This window comes from Cupressus sempervirens, chromosome 10 (assembly GCF_028749045.1).
Source record: "Cupressus sempervirens isolate cs-2001-9-10 chromosome 10, ASM2874904v1, whole genome shotgun sequence".
In the NCBI taxonomy this organism is placed as follows: domain Eukaryota; kingdom Viridiplantae; phylum Streptophyta; class Pinopsida; order Cupressales; family Cupressaceae; genus Cupressus; species Cupressus sempervirens.
Genome location: NC_143127.1, coordinates 968966488 through 968988562, shown reverse-complemented (window position 1 = coordinate 968988562; position 22075 = coordinate 968966488).

The following is a 22075-nucleotide window of genomic DNA, read 5'->3' as shown; positions in this document are numbered from 1 at the left end:
TAGGTAGGCCATAGAAGTTTGATAGGCATTTGGTACATGATGAGCAATCAAATACCTACACTCTAACCAAGGACGGAGTGAAGCATAAGTTGAAGTTGTTGAAGGAGAAAGAAGAAAAGGTATGTAGTGCTGGAAAAATATGTTTTGTTGATGGAAAAAGTTTCTCAAAGGTATGAAGCATGAACATATGTGTTTTGCTATAATTCCAAGGGATAGTAAGGAAGAAGTAGAAGAGGTACCTATAGATGTTGTAGATATGTTGAGAGATTTTTCTTATATTGTATAAGATAATGTACCTAATGGATTGCCCCCAATGAGGAAGATCAATCACTAGATGGATTTGGTTCTAGGTTCTAGTTTTCCAAACAAGGTAGCGCATCGAATGACATCAATAGAAAGTGAAGAATTGAATAGACAAGTTCATGAGTTATTGCAGAAGGGGTTGATTTGAGAGAGTCTAATTCCATGTTCTTTACCATCCGTATTAGTAGCAAAGAAGAATGGAGAGTGGAGGATGTGCATAGATTCCCATGCTATCAACAAGGTCACAATCAAGTACAAATTTCCATTACCAAGGATGGATGACATTATGAACTATTTAAGTGGGGTTGAGTATTTCACAAAGATAGATTTGAGGAGTGGGTACCATTAGATTCACATTAGAGAAGGAGATGAATGGAAGACTATTTTCAAGATAAGGGAAGGACTATAGGAGTGGTTAGTCATTCCTTATAGGATAACCAATACACCAAGCACTTTCATGAGGCTCAAGAATGAGTTACTAAAGGAATTTCTAGGTAAGTTTTCCATTGTTTACCTAGATGATATTCTAATCTTTAATAAGACATTAGAGGAACATTTGATGCATATTTGAAAGGTGTTTGATAAGTTTAGGGAAGAAAAGTTGCTAATAAGACTGAAGAAGTGTAGTTTTGTAAAGGAGTTGGTGTACCTGGGATTTGTAGTCTCGGCAAAAGGTTTGAAAATGGACCCAAAGAAACTGAAGGCTATCCTTGAATGGCCTACTCCAAGGAGTACAATAGAGGAAAGATATTTTCATGGACTGGCTAGTTTCTAAAGAAAGTTCATAAGAGGTTTTAGTAGTATTTGTGGACCCTTGACTGAAACAATGAGAGGGGATGCAAAATAATTTAAGTGGACTGTAGGAGTAGATAATATTTTTAATCTATTGAAACATAAATTTACTAAGAAGCCTATTTTAGCCCTTCTTGATTTTAATAAGGTGTTTCAAGTAGATTGTGATGCTAGTGGTATTGCAATAAGACTTGGTTTGAGCCAAGAAGGTAGACCTATTGCTTATTTTAGTGAGAAATTAAATAATGCAAAAAGAAATATTCTCTTTATGATTAGGAATTTTATGCTATAGTTCAAGCATTGAAGAAATGAAGACACTATCTTCTCCCTAAGGATTTTTTTTGTATGCTGATCATCAAGCTTTGCAATATTTGAATAGTCAAGGAAAATTAAACCAAAGGTATTTGAAGTGGGTTGATTTTTTTGGAGTTATACAGTTGTTTTGAAACACAAGAGTGTGAAGTCTAACGGAGTTGTAGATGCTCTTAGTAGAAGATAGAATTTTCTGATAGAAATGTAGATAGAGGTGGTTGGGTTCAAGGAACTCAAGAATTTGTATCCAGATGACCCTGATTTTGGTGAAGCATGGAAGGCTTCTACAAAACCTATTACACTTGAAAGGAAAAATGGTTGGATTTCATGATCTAGGATAGTATGTTGTTCAATGGAAGTCAGTTGTACATTCCAAGAAGTTCAATGAGAGAGAATCTCATCAAGGAGAAGCACAATGGAGGATTGGATGGAAATTTTGGTAGAGATAAAACCATAGCTTTGGTTGCTAAGAATTATTACTGGCCATAGTTGCAACAAGATGTAAAAAATCTTGTATAGAGTTGAAGAGTATTTCAGATGGAAAAAGGAGTGAAGCATAATACAGGGTTGTATCGACCATTACCTATACTAGAGAAGCCATGGGAGGATGTTAGCATGGATTTTGTTTTTGGATTACCAAGAACTCAATAAGGGTATGATTATATTTTTGTGGTGGTTGACAGGTTTTCAAATATGGTACATTTTATTACTTACAAGAAGACTAGTTATGTTGTTCCTAAAGTAGAGTTATTTTTCAAAGAAGTGGTGAGACTACATGGTCTACCAAAGAGTATAGTTTCAAATCAAGATACCAAATTTTTGGGGTATTTTTGGCATACATTATGGAAGAAATTGAAGATCAAGTTAAAGTTTAGTTCATCACATCATCCACATAATGGTGGATAGAAAGAAGTTGTGAATCATAGTTTGGGAAATTTATTGAAATGTTTTATTGGAGACAAGCCAAAAGGATGGGATCTGATTTAACCATAGGTAGAATTTGCATATAATAATTGTGTCAACTAGAGTACTAGTAAATCATAATTCTAGATTGTATATGGGACTAGTCCCAAAAATGCTTTTGAATTGAGTTAGTTGGATAAAGGAGAGATAAGTAGTGCCAAAGCAGAAGATTTTGCTAAACATTTGAACAATATCAATGAGGTGAGAAGCAAATCATAAATATTAATATACAATACAAAGCTAAGGAAAATGTGAAAAGGAGGTATAAGGAATTTCATATTGGAGATGAAGTCATGGTTCATTTGAGAAAGGAGTGTTTTCCAATGGATACATATAATAAGTCGAAGATGAAGAAGTTTGGACCGTACGAGATTGTGAAAAGGAATGATTTTGGAAATTCTTACGAAGTGGAGTTGTCTACTACATTTAATATTTCACATTTGACAGTTTATTATGAAGGAGATCAAGATGAAATTGTAGAAGCACAATGGAGTATTCTAGCAGATAGTTCGGCTACAAAGGAGATTGAAGAGATACTAGATAATTGTGTTGGCAAAAGTACAAGGAAAATAACTTATGAAGAATACTTGATCAAATGGAAAGGGAGACTAGTAGAGGATTCATCATGGCTAGCAAGGGAGGAGGTTAACTATCTTGTTTTTCCTCTAAACACCTGAAACATGAAAGAGTCACTTCTCAAATTACCTTGGGTGTCTAATGTAGGAGCATCCTAGGTGTAAGAGAAATCTTGCATGACCCAAAAATATTTTTATTTTCAGCCTTTTCTATTTTAATAAGGACTAGTAGACAAGGGGGTTACTATTTCTAAGAACTTCTTGTTTTTCATAAGTTTTTCATATGAGTTTGAAATGTTCTTATTTTCTACATGAAGGTTCATTTTAGAATTATAAGCCTACCATAAAAGTCTCATTGTTCCAACTTATGTATCAGAGAAGTTATTGCAAACTTTTAGTGGAAACTTTTGTAGAATAATTTTTGAGCTTAGTTTTGAAGGCCTTAGGGGCTCCTGATGAGGTTCCTAAACTCGATGAAAGGGAATTTTTGTGGTTCCAAGCTTGTAGATCAAGAGCTAACATATTTGAAAAGTGGTTATAATAGCTAATTAGAGCAACGGTTTGAAAGTTATGGCCTTCCAAAGTTGTGCTACCTCACAAGATTTCCAAAATAAATGTCAAAGATGTATTTGGCCAACTCAATATGTATTGTTAGGGTATGTTGGCCCTAGGTATTAAGTTTAATTATCTAGAACCTTCCTGGGTGGCATACAATTACCTATTTAAAAAAGGCATGAACATTGTCTAGAATAACTCTGGGTGGTAATTCATAGCTTAGTCTTGTCAAATACTGTAATGAAGGCACCCATGTGGGTTAACATATTATACTTGTGAATTCTTTAATTTTACATTTGTGGCAATAAAAAGAAGTCCATATTTTGTTCTTGCATTTTTTATTGTTTCTTTGTTTCTATTATGTGTTTATGGTATTATTAAGGGGAGCACCCTTAATCAAAAATCAATACAAAATAAACTAAAATAATACAAGAAACAAAAATGAAAGATAACTAACCTTTTTGTGGAGATTCTAACGAAGATTTTTGGCAAATAAGATGAGTTGGGGGTTGAGGGAGCCAAACACGATCATTTATGTGCTTTGCTTTTCTCTTTTACCTTAGCTAACTATGGTTTTGAACATGAAAAATGGACCATCTCATAGGTAGTTTCAAATTAATTTTTTACCTTTAAAATTGTGATCACATTATTAGTAAGTAAAATGTGATCATGTTATGTATGTTTTGATTTTTTTTAATATTACTTACTTTTCTCAATAACTAACCAAGCCCCATTTTTAATTTTATGAAAAGTACATGTAGCACAATCATGTTATATGTAATTTTGACTTTTTTTCCCATCATCTTGGTGCACCCAACCAAAAATGGATTGGTGCAATAGCACCTACGACTTAATGTACTCCTTAACAATTTTGGTTGTGTAAGACTTAATTAGGGTATAAGTGTGTAATAAGGGTCTAGGTACATTGACTATTGTGATTCAGAGCCTATATGGCATGTGTGCAAAGCAAGATGTAAAATGTTGTAATATAATGCTCAAATTCCATCATAGAAGAAAAAATTGGTATGTTAATCAAATTGACCCTAGAAGTCAAAATATGGGTCAAAGATGGAAAAATGGCATGGGAGAGGTCCAAATAGCTTCAAGATGTCATTTGGAAATATTCTACACACTTTGGTGTGATGCATTGGGTGAAATTGCAAAAAATGTCAAAAGTTGTCAAGTTGCAACTTTGCAACATTGACAAATTTTTGAGCAAGAATTGCAACTTCGTGATATATGGGTCTAGTTATTTACCCACACCAAAAAATTGGTTGACAAAGTTGTAATAGGCCTACTTAAGCCCATCCAGACCAGTTTGCAAGGTTAGATGTGGACATTTTGAAAGGAAAGTGAATCAACCTTAAGCAATTTTGACTATGCATTTGTGGATGAGTGACATTTTCTTTCTAATGCATTAGGTTGTGAGTTATTTTGATTCTAGTAGATAGTTTGAATGTTCTTGTAACTCTTTACATAGAAATAGGAAGTGTTTAGTTAGTACCTATAAGACAAATAAAAGTTCTTATTAACTTGCTAGTCTCTGGCCCAAACTAGTATGTCTAAGAAGAGTGGGCTCTAGAATAAAATTTCACTGGCCATGTGGCATTTGATAGTAGACCCTTTGTATTTTATGCTATTTTTGGTTAGAGGTGAAATGTTATAGTTTTCTATTTTTGGTGACAAGCCCTAGGTGAGATTGGTGATTACCCGACTAGGTGCCATTATAGTCACATGGTAAAATACTTGTAGGTGTGATAAAAAAAAGTTGATTTTTGTTCCTAGACTTTTTAGATGGATGAATGAAGAATGCTCATGTTTAAGGGGAAAAAATTATGAATCCATTCAATGATGTTTTAGAAGTCAAATCTCAGGCCTAGTATGTGAAACACAATAAACCCTTGAAACCCTCATATTATGGTTTAGGTATTTGCACGCCATACTAAGCACCAAAACCTCATGAATATTAAGGAAAATTGAAAATTTTTTCATAAAATCTAATTTTTGTGTTGGTTCATTAAGGATTTTTGTGAATTAGAGGCTAAAAACTAGATTTGGAGGCCTAATTTTAGAACTAAAAGGCCTAGAAGCCACTTGGAGCCATTTTGTGAAATCAGTAAGAGAAGAATGACAAGAAATAGGTTGAAGGAGATAAATATATTCTCTTGAGTCTTAGGAAGGAGCCTCTACACTCTTGCAATGTCAATACATAAATTTGGAGGAATTATGAGCAAGGAAGCCATGATTTTGCTAATTGGGAAAAAAACCAAAAGGGTAGGAAGTCTTGAGATGTCATAGTCTTCCTCTCCAAAAGGCCAAGAAGTAATTGGGAAAGTCAATAGAAAGAGAAAGAGCACTAATACCTTGAGAGACAAGTCTATTGTAAAGAATATTCCTATGGTATTGGTATCAAAGCCTAGTTTATTTGGGCAAATTTTGAGTGCATGTCAGACCTAGAATCCTTTGGAGAGTCTGTGATGGTATGTAGAGTTAGCAAAGAAGGTGCATGATCAGGAAGATGAGAATGAAGAGTTGAAGGACAAGATTGAAACATTTGGAAACTAAGCTTGGGGAAGTAGTCCTCAAGATTAAAGAAGTGAAAATAAATATCACTAATAAGGAATAGATGGAGAAGCTCACAGAAATTATCTATGGAAGATGAGGTACCTACCCTTTATCCAGTATTGAATGAGGAACCTTTCCACAAATATATCAAGGCTTTAAGTAGTAAATCCCTTGAATGAGTTCCACTATTTAGTGGAAATATGGATGCAAATAATGTCATGGAATGGATTGAAGGTGTGGAGAACTACTTTGAATGTGAAAACATCATAGAGGCCCAAAAGGTGAACGTAGAAAAAGAAAGGATGAGAGGACCAACATTGATGTGGTGAAAGTTTATATAGGATGAAAATAAATAAGAATGGTAAATCCCTATAATCATTTGGAAGGATATGATAGCCAAGGTAAGAGAAACCTATCTCCCTAAACACTTTGAAGTTCATTTTCATACTAGAAGGAAGAACTTGAAACAAAGAGACAATTATTTGACCACCTATACTGAGGAGTATCAAAAACCCTATTTGAGGTCTAATGTATAAGAGGCAAAGAGTATCAAAGTATCTAGTTACATCAATGGCTTGAGGTGGAACATCCAAGAATAAATCAACATATGGAGTCCTATACTATTCACAAATGTTATTAGTTAGCTCTCATGTTGGAGGAGAAAATTAAGAACCATGAGTACAATTCAATAGGAATATACCAAAGGGGAAATTTTGATAGTAGAACCATAGAGCCAAGAGAAAAAGGAGAACCCAAACTAACTAAACATGGAAAGGAAAGAAATTCTAGAGGTGTACAAAGAAGAGGAAGGGGAAACAAATAATCCCAAGGGAAGATCAAGTAGTCAAGGAAGATGACCTTCTTACTTTGCTACATTGAAGTGTTACACTTGTAACTAGTATGGGCACCTATCCTATAGATGTCTAGAGAAGGGATCAAGTACACAAAGATGTGAAAAGAGAGTCATCTATGTGTAGGAGGAAGCAATTAAGGAGGAACCAAGCCAAAGAAGGGCCCTCTTTAGGATCAAGTGCAAGATAGTTAATAAGGTATGTAATATTATTATAGATTTTGGTTCTATTGACAATATAGTGTTAAATGAGGTGGTAACAAAACTTAACTTGAAAATTATACCCCATAGTAATCCTCAAAAAGTAACTTGGTTGAAAAATGGGCAACATGTGGTAGTGAATGTGCAAGCTTGGGTAGAATTTAACATTTGAAAGTATAAAGACAAGGTGTTATGTGATGTCCTACCCATCGATGCATGCCACCTTCTTTTGTGAAGGTCCTGGTAGTTTGATAGGCAAGCCATACATGATGGTCAAAATAATGCCTACTCTTCAAGAAAGATAGAGTCACCTACAAAATTTAGTTTTTGATAGATGAAGAGGAGAGTCAACACATATGTCCTAGTGTGTTAATAGTAGGTGAAAAGGAATTCTTGTCTACATTACAATAAGGATGAGGAGTAGAGAATGCTATATTATTCAATCCTATAGAGGATAAGACATATTAGAAGGTGATTATACCACAAGAGGTACCAAAGATCCTAGATAAATTCAAGGACATAATCAGTGATGGGAAACTAGCCACCTTACCACCAAAAAGGTCGTAAGTCACCAAACTGACTTCATACCAAGTGCTTCATTTCCAAATAAAGAATCTTATAAGATGACTCCACAACAAATTGAGGAAATTTATAATTCAAGGAATTAATTGATAATGGACTAGTTCAAAAAAGTGCAAGTCCATGTATAGTCCCAATTGTTTTAGCCCCCCAAGAAAGGAGGTACATGTAGGTTGTGTAAATATTCAAAATAATTCAACAATATTGCTATAAGGTATAGGTTCCATATACCAAAGATAGAAGACCTTATGGAGTGTTTAGGAAGAACAAGACATTTCACAAAAAATGATTTAAAAAGTTGCAATCTTCAAATAAGGACCAAGGAGGGTGATGAATGGAAAATGACTTTCAAAACCACAAAAGGATTGTATGAGTGGCTTGTAATAACATTTGGTTTGAAAAATTCCCCCTCTACATTCATGAGGCTAATGAATGAGATCCTACATGACTTTATAGGAAATTTTGTTTTTGTATATCTTGATGATATCTTAGTCTTCAATAGGACAAAAGAAGAACATTTTGAACATTTGCAGTTAGTTCTGACAAGGTTGCATGATGAGAAGTTAACTATCAACTTGGAGAAGTATGATTTCATGAAACAAGTTCTTGTCTACTTGGGTTTTGTGAACTCCCAAGGGAATTGGAGAATGGATCCTAGAAAAATAGAAGCTATAGTGAATTTTCAAGTTCCAAGTTAGCTACTAAGGTAAGGAGTTTTCATGGGTTAACCCAATTTTATAGGAAGTTTATTAGAAAATTTAGCAAAATTTGTGCTCCCTTGTTAGACACTATAAAAAGTGGAATTAAATTTAAATTTAAGTGGAATGAGCAATCCAATAGTGATTTGAGACATTGAACAAAAGGATTTCTTCTCAACCAATACTAATGTTGCCTAGCTTTGAAAAACTATTCACTAAGTGTGATGCTAGCAATCTAGCCATAGGAGTAGTCCTAAGCCAAGAAGGTAGACTAGTAGATTTTCATAGTGAAAACTTAATGAAGCTAAAAGGAAGTACTCATCCTATGATTTGGAACTATACACTCTAGTTTAAGCCCTTAGGAAGTGGAGACGTTATTTATTACCTAAGTAGTTTGTAGTATACACTAATAATCAATCCCAAAGTTTCCTAAATTTCCAAGATAAACTAAGTCACAAATACAAGAAGTGGGTGGAGTACATTCAGGCATGTACCTTCACCATTAAGCATAAGAAGGGGCTAGCCAATAAAGTGGTAGATGCATTGAGTAGAGAATGGTGCAAGAACACCTAGGAATTAACACAATCCTTAATAATTTTGGTTGTGTAAGCCCTAATTAGGATATTTGTGTGTAGTAAGGGTCTAGGTGAAGCCCATGTGGTGAGTCAAATCCTATATGGCATGTGTTCAAACCAAGATCAAAAGGTCATAATAGAATGCTCAAATTGCATCATCAAAGAAAAAATTAATATGTTAGTCAAATTGACTCTAGAAGACAAACCAAGGGTCAAGGGTGGTAAAACAGAATGGGAGAGGTCCAAATAGATTAAATATCTCATTTGAAAATTATTCTACACATTTTGATGTGATGTAATGGGTGAAATTGCAAAAATTGTTAAAAGTTGCAAATTTGCAAGTTTAACAACTTCTTAAGAAAGAATTGCAACTTCATAAGATATGGGTCTAGTCAGTTACTCACACCCAAAATTTGGTTGAGGAATTTTTAAGAGGCCTAATTAAGCCCTTCCAAAAGCAAGGTTGGATGCGAGCATCTTGAAAGGAAAGTGAATCAATCTTAAGCAATTTTGATTGTGCATTTGTGTATTAATGACATTTTCTTCCAATTCATTAGGTTGTAATTTATTTTAGTTCTAGTAGATAGTTTGAATGTTCTTGTAACTTTGTATATAGATTAAGAAGTTCTTAGTTAGCACCAATAAGAAAAATAAAAATTCTTCTTAACTTGTTATTCTTTGGCCCAAACTAGGTTGATTGAGAAGAGTGGAGTCTAGAATCAAATTCAAAACTTAAAATTTCATGGCCACATGGGAGTTGATAGTAGAATCTCTATATTTTCCATTTTTGGTAGCAGGTGAAATACTACAATTTTCTATTTTTGGTGACAAGCCCTAGGCATGTCTAGTGATTGTCTGACTAGGTGCTATCATAGTGATAGGGTGAAATACTTGCAGGAGTGATCAAGAGAGTTAATTTTTGTTCTTGGATGTGTTGGAGGGATGAATTAAGAATTTACATGTTTAAGAGAAAGGTTTGACCAATCCATTCAATGAGGTTTTAGAATTCAAAGCTCAGGCCTTGTTTGTGAAACACAATAAACCCATGAAACCCTCATATTGGGGTTTAGATATCTGAAAGCTATACCAAACACTAAGACCTCATGAATCTCAAGGAAGACTGAAAAGGGTGTCTTGAAAGCCCATTTTTTTGTGGAGTCATTAATATTTTTGTGAATTAGAGGCCCAAAACTAGATTTGCAGCCCTAATCAAAGACTTAAAATGCCTAGAGGCCACTTGGAGCCATTTTGTGAAATTGGTAAGAGAAGAATGAAAAGAAATAAGTTGAAGGAGATAAATAGATTCCCTTGAGTTTTAAGAAGGAGACTCCACACTCTTGTAATGTCATTACATAGATTTGGAGACATTGTGAACAACGAAACCATGAGTTTTCTAATTGGGAAACAACATATAAGGGTAGGAAGTCTTGAGATGTGATAGTCTTCCTCTCCAAAAGTGGAAGTAGTTGGGAAAGACCCTAGAAAGAGAAAGATCTCTAATACCTTGAGAGATAAGTCTATTTTCGAGACTATTCCTATCATGGATATAGATTGTTGATCTTGATCAGTGGTGTATTTGAAAAAGTCTCTAAAGCCCTAATTAGCTCATGTATCAAAGAGGCAAAATATTTCTTTATAAGGACCTATAGAGAGAAGTTTAAGGTTTTTGTTATTTATTTTATGTTGAGAAGGGGTTTTGTTGATGGAGTGAAAAGGTGAATCTACTACAAAGAAGAGTATTATACAACATCATAGGAAATGATTGGATATATCAGTCATAGGAGGTGATATAGTGATAAGCAAAATAAATATATTAACAACAAAGTAAGTTGCATTTAATTAGATCAATTCACTATTACTTTCTCACTATTGTGAAAATAAATCTTTTGTTAGGATTATTCGACCATGTACATAAGTAACAATTACAAGAAAATACAACTATTATTAGAAAATAATAAATCATACAGAAGAAAATAGAAGACACAAGGATTTAAAGTGGTTCACCCAATCCTTGGGCTATGTCCACCAACAACAAGTCCAATATTATTATTATCTAGTGATTACAATCTATAATCCATTACAACTCAATACCATCATAGGAAGCTACAATATCATAGTACATTATGAAATCCCTAGCCCTAAGCCATTTTATACAAGTTTTTGCTACTTACAAAATTAGGACTAGAATACGTTTCCAATAGAAAAATAACAATTGACACCTTTTACAATAGTATAGTCATTTTTAGCTTTAGGGGCACTACCCCGAAAACCCCTATGGGGCCATTTCACCTCGACCCCACCCTTTACTATGATAGGGAGCACAACTGGGATGCTACCCCAAGACCCTATCATGGGGGTACTATTCCCAAATCCTTCTAGAAATAATCTGGGTAGAAATCACATCAAATAAACCTCTGAGTCTTATTAGGATCCACATCACAATAATCTCCCACTTGGAGACTGATCAGACTCCATAACAATAAACTCCCACTTGGAAACTAATCATAGCATCACTAAACCTATAGCTCCCACTAGAATATAAAACTAACCTAGACTTTGTTGTTCTTTTATTTTGTCCAGTCTAGAAGACCAACCAAATTTGAAGAGGAGTTCAGCTTCTCCCTTATTACTACATTGGTAAACATATTTTCTAGATTATCATCTATATGTATCTTCTCCAACTTTAATTGTCCATCATCCAAAACTAACTGAATGAAATGGTATGACAATAGTATGTATTTTGTCTTTGAATGTAGAGAAAAATTATTTGCAAGATGATTGACACTATGGCTATCTGTGAAAAAATAATTATTCCTCTGTAGGTGTCCCAACTCTTCCATGAAGAGCTAAAGCCATATCATCTCCTTGGTTTCCTTTGTAGCATCAACATACTCTGCCTCTATAGTGGATGAAGCATTTACCTTCTATAACCAAGAAACCCAGCTTGGTGCTACCCCACCAATAGTAAATACATAACCTATAGTATTCCACCTAGTATTAATATCCCCTACCAAATTTGAGTCAACATAGTCCTCTAAATCATTAGTAGAACCCCCAAAATGTAAAAAATTATTGGATGTTCCTCTCAAATATCTAGGAATCCACTTAACTACATTCCAATGCTCAATCCTAGGATGGCTCATATACATATTAACAACTCTCATTGCATGTACAATATCTGGCCTAGTACATACCTTAGCATACATTAAACTTCCTACAACTGAAGCATAAGGTACCTTAGACATCTTATCCTCCTCTTCTAGCATAATTAGACACATATGTTCATAATATGACCAATCAATCAAATAAGATGAGATATGTGGTTGTCATTTATGGCAACATATATTTTGTAGTTTAGTTATGATTATTTGTGAAGGAAAATTGTTTAAGTATTGGGCAATGCTATAACAACATGACAAGATTTTTTGATAGTGGAATATTCTCTTACATAGTTAACCCTAGATGCATGGCATCATCTTGATGATGCATACCAATGCGCATGTCTATACAAGCAACCTAGTTCAAGTTATGGAGGAAATACTGATGTAGTTATTACACAATGCATAAGAGAGCATGTGAGTAAACTGTGTTGAATGATTTGAAGAATTGTTTTAATTATCAAATCTTGATGAGCTAACTCCAAGAATGATATGTGAGCTAGCTATGGAAGAATTTATTAGTATATTTGATATAAATAAAGAACTTCAAATGTGATGAGATATGAGGTAATGCAATGGGATATGATGTAATGCGATGTGAAGTAATGTTATGTGATGTGAGATATGATGTAAATTGATATATGTGCACTTACCCCTTGTATAAAGAATTGACAATCAAAGGAATTGTGAAGTACAAAAAGTCATCCTATGTTGTGTGTATATCTATTCTCATGAAGAACTCAATTGTATAGTTGCATGTTAGGGAAGTGGGCTCTTCTTGTACACATTTGCATATGTTCTACCAACTCCTAACATGGTTTAAGAAACTCCTAATAGGGTTGAGGCTTCTTACAAGGCCTAGTCTCCTAACAGGGACTTAAGACACTATACATTTTTCATAGACTCCTAATAGGATCAATATCCTTAACCAAATTCTTTATATAGTGAATCATCATGTGGGTTTCATCCCCACTAGGGTTTTCCATTGGCCAGGTTTTCCCTAGTTAACAAAACATGGTGTTATGAGCTCTCTTTATTTATCATTGTTTATACTATTCAAAATTTTTGGTTTACTTCCTTATGCATGTATTAAAGTAATTAATAATATTCAGCCATGGGAAAAAAAATTGAAAATACCAATTCACCCCCTGCCCCCTCTTAGTATTATCTATTTCTAATAATCGGTATCAAAGCTTAGTTATTTAGAAGAGGTTTAACATCTTGAATAAGTTCCCTATGGATATGGAACAGTTGAAGAAGACTCTTGAAGAAGCTCTTGAACAAATTGATCTCCTTATTGATGAAAGAGATGGCCTAAAAGATAGATATAAAGATGCAAAAGCTTACATTGGTGAACTAAAGGACAAGATAGATGACCCAAAGCAATAATGACCTAGTGAGAAAACTAGTGATGATGATATTGAAGATCTAAAGAAAGAAAATAAGATCTTAAAACATGAGTTAAAAATAGTTGAACTCAAGCTAAGTATTAAGAAAAATGGAGGAAAGAATGACTCTGAAATAAAAGTTGAAAATGCAGATCTAAGATCCTAGTTAAGTAAAGTAACATCTAAATTAGAATCTATCAAGTTGGAACATGCAGAATTAGAGAAATATAACACTATTGTGAAAGGTGCATTGATGTAGACCAAACAATAACTTGAGAAATTATATACCTACAGTGAAAATATTGAAGAACTATTGGATACAATTGTTAATTGTGTGTTGTCTTTGATGTAACTCTAATTTTATATTAGTCATCAAACAAAGTCTACCAAGCTCAGATGGTTAGCAAGGCAAAAGACAGAGTCTACCAAGCTCAGATGGTTAGCAAGGAAAAAGATAGAGACTACCGAGCTCAGTTGGTCAGCATGGCAAAGGACATAGCTTATCGAGATCACAAGGTTAGTAAAGAAAATTTGCAGTGTCTACCGAGTAGAAAGTTGTTACTGAGCTTTCAAGGTTAATCAAGGAAATTTAGTTATTACTGAACTCACTCGGTCATCAAAGGGAATTATGGCAGAAGCAATTCTTACCGAGCTCTCATGAACATAAAAGGAATTCAGTTCTTACCAAGTAAACTTGGTAGCCAAAATATTTTATAGAAGTTGCAATGTTAACCGAGTCAAGATGGTTAACTCAAGAAATTTTTGAAAGCAGTATTTATCGAGCAGGGTCGGCTAGTGAAGGATTTCATTGATTTAAGAAAATAACATTTATTTGTCTAAAGTAATATTTGTAGCTAACTAATGTATGGTTTATTGGTAAATGTAACATGTGAATGAGCTGACTTGATATTTTGATTGGTATAAATAAGAGGTCAAGTTGTGAATTCTAAGTGTGGAAGTGGAATCAATGTGATATGAGGACTGATTATTGTGGAGGTGAATTTGAAGGATGATCAGAGATCATTGAGGAGCAGAAAAGCCATATTTGATCAAGGAGGATCTAATGATGCAGAATAGAGACCTATAATCAGCAAATTTAGTTTCATCTTGTTCAGGTCAATTCATTGTTGCTTTCTAAAAATTGTAGTAGTGATTTCAAATCTCTTAATAGAGTTGGTTTAATAGCCATTTTGTAAATCCTCTAACAAGGTGACAGTTCAGTCGAATTGTTCTAAAGACCTCTAACAAGGCCACTCCTAATAGGGTGATTAAATCCTCTAACAAGGTCACACCTAAGAGTGTGTATTGTAACCTTTAATAGGGTTGGCTCCTAACAGGGCTCACTTTAAAAGAGTGAAAAATTGGTAGCTAGTTACTTGGTGGTTTTTCCCATATTAGGTTTCCATGTTAAAATTGGTGTCTCTTGTGTTCATTTTATTTTACTTTTGCATGCATATTAATAATTATGAATGCTAGATGATCAGTAACTAGTTAATCTACCGAGTTACAACATTCTTATAGTGTTTATCGAGTATCAATAGTAATAAGTATTAAAGACATCTAAGTGATCTGTGGATTTGTTTTTGTGGTAACTGATTCACCCCATATCTTAGTTACTCCATCTATGATTCCAACAATTGGTATCAGAGCTTTTGGTGCTTGTAGGAAAAGATTTCAAGGATCTAAGCCAAATGTCAGGATGTCCTATAAGAGGGAAATTCCAAGTCTTAATAGGGACAACTTCTCAGCATGGCAAGGGTTGATGAGACTTCATCTGGCTTCTATTGGATATATAGGGCTGAAGTACCTTGATGAAAAATATGAAGAACCTTCTGGTACATTATCTATCAATGATATCACTAAAAAGAATACTCGCAACAACATGATGATAGATATAGCATCTGCTCTGAGTTATGAAGAATTTGATGACATCAAAGATTGCAAAATTTCCTTTGAAATGTGGAACAAGCTAAAAGAGATCTATGGAGGAGATGATAATGTGCGAAGAGCCAAAGTAGAAAGTTTGAGAGGAAAATTTGATCAAATGAGGATGAGAGAGGATGAAAACATTACAAAGTATGTTGAAAGAGTTAAAGCATGTGTTAGAGAAATCAAAGCATTTGGAGGAGATATCAATGAGGAGACGGTTATAAGTAAGGTTCTTAGAACTGTACTTCCCATTTGTGCAATCAAAGTCTCTGCAATTCAAGAAAGAAGATGTGAGGCAAATCATAAAATAAATTTAGAGGCCATAGTTGGAAGATTGACTTCATTTGAGCTAGAAAACTATGAAAATTATTTTCCAATTGCCAAGAACATTGAATCAGCATTTGAAGCCAAGCTTTCACTCAAAGAAAAAGGCAAAAAGTTAAAGGATCCTCAATCAGATAGTGATCTTGAAGTGGTTGAAGCTCTGCTAGTAAGGAAATATTCAAGAGGCAAAGGAAAATACAACAGTAAGGTTCCTCTAATCTATTTTTCTTGTGAAGAAATTGGACATATTGCTGCTAGGTGCCCAAATAAGCAGAACAAGGATGAGAAAAAGGGTCACAAATGCAATGGCAAGAAAGGCTTCAAATTATTCAAGGATAAAGGTAAGAAAACATGTTTCTTGGCAAAAGATTCTAATAATTTTGATGATGAAGAAGATGAAATTGTTTACATAGTTGTAAAAGATGAATTTGATAATGAAGAAGAAATAGTACTCATTTCTCATGTGAGCAAAAATGATACATGGATCATAGATAGTGGTTGTTCTCATCACATTACTGGTGATAAAACTAGGTTTGAATACTTTTAAGACTATGATAGTGGTAGTGTAAGATTTGGTAACAATGAACCTTGTTGTATAAGAGGAAAAGGAAGAATCTCACTGACCAAGGAACTTGTATGTGATAATGCATATTGGGTAGAAGGACTAAAGAATAATTTGTTGAGTGTAGCACAACTACTCAATTATGGATTCAAAGTGGAATTTATGCATGAAAAAACAAGATTGCTTAATGGCAAAGCAAAGCTGATTAGATCAGGCACTCAAACAAAAGCTAACTTGTTTTATCTTGAACTTGGTGAATGTTCATGTTTTATTGCTCAAGTTGAAGAGAGTTGGTTATGGCATAGGAGGTTGTGTCATGTAAACTTTGACAACTTGGTAAAGATAAGTAAATTCAAGAAAGTAAGAGGCATTCCTAACATAAAGAAACCTAAGGTTGGTCTGTAATGCCCCACCCAGAGATCCTTGGAAACAAGGATTCAAATCAAGCCAAGATTTTTTTTTTTACAAGTATGAATGCACATGACAACATCATACAGGGATCACAACAATCGCAACGAAAGACTTCACCACCATCCTGGCAACCAATGAATCTCCAAATGCCACTACCAAATTGACACACACAAACAAAGCCAACAACAACAATGCACTTGATGAGGGCACAAGAAACAACCACTCATCAACAAAACACCAAGCTGGGGTAAAATGCAAAATCCCGAAACTTGGCTAAGCCTGAAATCCTCAAGCCCTAAAAATTGGCTAAGTCTGGATTTCTAAAGCCCTGAAATTTCCTAGAATCCATAACTTATCTCTAAGAGGTCTGAAACCTATCTCAAATGATTTTTTGCATTTATTAAAATATATCTTAAGTATAAGGAATTAAATATACGTCAACTTATACTTAAACAATATATTTTAAACCCCAAGAGACTAAAATAGAAACACAAAAACTTGATTTCAAGAGAAACCAACAGAATTCAAAATGCAATAGCATAGGGTCGAAGAACGCCCAAAAGGGTATCCAAAACCACTCTCAAAAAGATCGGATCATGAAGAAAAGTGCCCGCTAATGGCATGCGCAAGTTTTTCAATACTGGAAAAGTATCATGCAACATTTCTCGTAAAGCCATGCAAAACTCTTCCAGTGTCATACGACACTTCTCCAGTAATGCGTGCGACACTTTATAGTATCGTACGACATTCTTTCTATGGGCATGTGATACTTTATTAGTGTCGCACAATGCTGAACAAATGTCACCCATAGAAAGTAAAAACACTTCCAGAACTCAAAAACGGGGAAAAACCAACAAAAGAACCTCCACACTAGGGAGTATCGGATCCACAAAGGCTCGAGGAATGAACACTTGAGTGCAAGAACAACACGGAATGAAGAACAAAAAACCATCTAAACTACAGCAGCATAAAACACACTGAATATAAACATCAAAGAGAACAAAACAACCAAACTAAGTACACAGTTCCTCCCAACCGTCAATAGCATCATAAGACCATTGTGGGTCCTAGCCATCCCCCACGCGTAACATCCCAAGCCACCGACCAGATTGTCGATACTGTCATAAAAGGGATGTCACTACTAAAAACATGCAATAATATAAGCATAAGGAAATCTAACATGCTAGTAGTAAAGCATAAAGATAATCCTACAGAAGATAACATCACCTATCACATGCTAAATAGCAGTAAGCAACAAATATACTACTAAATCAAATGTCATATAATCATATGCTAAACATCATGATAAGGGAATGTGTCAAGTAAACTAACATCATCTAAACATGATATACAAGCATCCCAATGAAAGCATAAATCACAAGAAAGTATACTCCAGAACCCGAAGCACCAAGTGAAAACATCTAGCAATGATCGCACTAGGATAAGAGACCGTCTCTATACACCAATCCCTAGTAGTGGTGAAGATAGCTACGCCTCCCAACCACATGGCACCCGTAGGTCCACACCCGCCATGTTGATGGAGATAATGATCCAACCACAAATACACAAAAAACACAACATCCATGGCTAACACTCATGCCAGACAGTATGATGGCTGAACCAAGAACCTAAGACAATGCAAGGAGTACAGGTCTTGGTCAGACACTCAAAAGGCTACTAAGTAGGGGCTGACATCATGGAGAGTCGCTTGGCATCTAAAAGCCCAAGCTAATATAGGCAGCTACTCTTCTCAACAGAAGGCGCACAACCTAGGGTAGAAACTCTTCTCCACGGAAGGCGCACAACCCCGGGCAGCAACTCTTCTCAATGGAAAGTGCACAACCCACACATGTTATTAAGTTATCACTTAATCAAAGCTCCTCTCAGCCATACCTATGGCGTCATGATCACCAGGCTGCGAGATAGAAGCCCCCTCCATATGCTACCCTACCCTACCCATGCTCATCCTACGACAAGTGCCCATGGGCATGCATACTCCCATCCCAACACCAATGATCATAACTTTCAGCAAATCCACAGAAGATCGGGCCTCACAAGTCACCCAAAAAATGTACGCATACGTACTCGTGTGTGGCACACCACCATCACGAAGATCATAACACAAGGATAGGAATGAGACCACAATGCAAAGAAAACACCCAACTGAAAGAAACACGGGAAGGATGGATTCTACAGGAATCCGAAAGCCAATAAAATGATACATCATGAAATCACTCAATCGGCCTCAACCCGAGAGTATGGATTCTACATGAATCAAAATGATGTAACAAGACCAAACATTGTGAACTCACTCAGCCGGCCTCAATCCGAGAGTATGGATTCTACACGAATCCTAGCGTTCACAAAACAAAAGCAAAGGTCCAACAAAAACCATAACAAGTATAAAATCAGTCAACCGAACGCAACGTCGGGATTATGGATGCAACACGCATCCCAATGAAACAAAAGGTGCAATAGTGGTCTAACTGATATCCAAACGGATCATCCAAGTCCGCAACCTAGATTGTGCCAAAAAAACTCGAGAAAACAGGGCGGCATGCAAAACGAGGTAAAAATCTCAAATTTTGGAAAAACTTCAAAATTAAAACCCATTTGGCCTTTGGGTTCAAAAACCCCAAAAATCCAAAAATAAATGAAATCAGACACCGTATGCAAAAACAGCCAGCATAACGGTGCAAAAATCCAAACCCTCATCCCAAAAAAGAAGGAAATGTTCATACCCGCCCAACCGGATAGAACTAACATACAAAAATGGAGGGGAACACTAGTTCTCAGCCTCCAAATAAATGGCTACCAAAAAAAGAAGCTGAAACGGAGCAGAAACAATAAAACAGGAAAGCTCTACCTCACAGCCAAAAGGGCAAAACGGGAATCTAAACCATAAAATAAATATCTCGCAGAAGTAGCTAAAAATCACGACAATCCAAGGTTTCCCCGAGCTGGATCCAACGAGCTCAACCTCGTGACGATCCCACGCCCATAGCTCCCACAACGAACAAAATAGTAAATCCTCATGAAGAGGATTTTGGGTTTTACTCTCCAACTTTCCAATTTGAAAGTGAGAGTGAGGAATTAAATTCCTCTTTGGATACTTATTCACTTTTTGGGTGAATAATCGGTTAGGGCATTTAACCAGCCAATCTAGTTAAACCCTGAATTGACCCAAATGAAAATAGGCTATTCCTATAAATAGGAATTCATCTATGGCGAAGCTGCCAGAAATTAAAATAAATCAATTAAAAAGCTCAAAAACCCAAAAACACATAAATCTCCTAAACAACTTTCGCGATAATGTGAACCTCTAAATGCACAGACACACTTACTGGTCTAATCACATAATACAAATGAGTTTGGATTTAATAATCACCGAAAGGTTTAAATTAAACATTTAATTAAGGATACGTCGACCATACCAGGACGACATTGGTGAAATATGAACGGCTGAATCACTAACTCCATGTGCCACTGCCAGGGATATAAATCCTGCACACTAAACAACACGATCAAGTGCAATTGCATATAATAATATAGCCAAAGCAATAAATGCATTAAATCACCTAATTTAACCATTTATTTAATTATATTAAAATAATCTATTTACATCACTCACGTTCGCATAAAGCATAACAACGCAGGAATGAAGTAAATAACCATAGCATTAAATCCATAACACAACATAATAAGAGATATGTCCAAATACCAGATAACATCACAAAACACACTGTCATCTCAAAATGACATCATCATGCAATATGATTAACTGAACAACATAGTAGTCTAAAATCCATGATACTGGAATCAAAGTGTAGCATTTGACCCTCGGGTCCTCTCAAATGTAAACATAACATGAGTAACAAATATCTCTCTAATGAAAAATATAACAAGGTAAATGCCTCAACACATAACCCAATAAATCAACATGGACAATCCATTCTAATTACTTAAGCATTTAATAAGGCACTTAAAACACATAAGCGAACAGAGTCAAAAACATGACTAACCACTGCTACAGGAACCTAGTCCAGTGTAGCATGGTAAAAGAACATAGTGCAATCTCTACACACATCTCAAGGTAATCACGAAACAACCTCATGATACCACATCGATCCTGGTAACCACTGACACAAACCTTAGTGAACCAAGAATCACATCATAATCTCAAAGATCAAACAAAAGCATAAACAAAGCAACTGATAAAGAAGCATATATCCAAACACCTCAACGGTGTAGACCACTCAGGGTCACAATCATGATCCATCACAACAAAAGATCAACAAGGTTGCATCCATCAGGATGACTTACAAAAGTCAAATGGGAGAGGCACTACATGGTCTATGCAAGAATTGTCAAATTGGTAAAATGGGAAAGACTAGTTTTAAAAGCAAGAACTATCAGTCTAAAGAAGTTCTAGAAATTGTGCATACTAATTTTCTTGGACCTATTCGGATTGAAATTTATACTGGTGAGAAATTTTTCATTCTTTTTGTTGATGATTATTCAAGAATGATGACTGTCATGTACCTAAGAGAGAAATCAGAAGCATTTGAAAAGTTCAAATGGTATTTGGCAAGAGTAGAAAAGGAAACAGGCAAAAGACTGAAATTCTTAAGGTCTGACAGAGGTGGTGAATTCATTTCACATGAGTTCAATAACTTTTGCATTGAAAGCGGAATCAAAAGACAAGTTTTAGCACCTGGAACTCCAGAACAAAATTGAATAGCATAAAGAAGGAATAGATCTATCATGTATTGTGCAAGAACCTTAATGATTGAGAAGAGCATTGCTATTAAATATTGGAAGGAAGCTATGAGCACTATAGTTCATATTTTGAACCGAGTATAGCTAAAAAAGGATTCATTCAAAACACCCTATGAGTTATGGTATGGCTACAAACCCAATGTAAGTTACCTAAAAGTATTTTGAAGCAAATGTTACATGTTGAAAGAATCTAAAAAAGGTAAATTTGATGTAAAAGGTGATGAAGGAATATTTTTGGGATACTCTTGCAAAAACAAAGCATATAGATGTTTGAACTTATCTACTCACAAAGTCATAGAAAGTGCACATGTGAAAGTTGATGAGTTTGCAGAAAGAATAGAAGAAGAAAGCAAAAGGAAACCTAAAGACTACAAAAGATTTGTTTACATTGAACCTAATACAATGCCAAATATACCTATTAACCAAGAATCTTCAACTCTTGAGTCTTCAGTAACTGAGTCACAAGAAGATCAAATTGAGCTAATGCCTATTGAGTTGCAAAAACCTAAGTTGCAAACAGAAGCTATCGAATCAACATCTATCGAGCTTGAGCAAC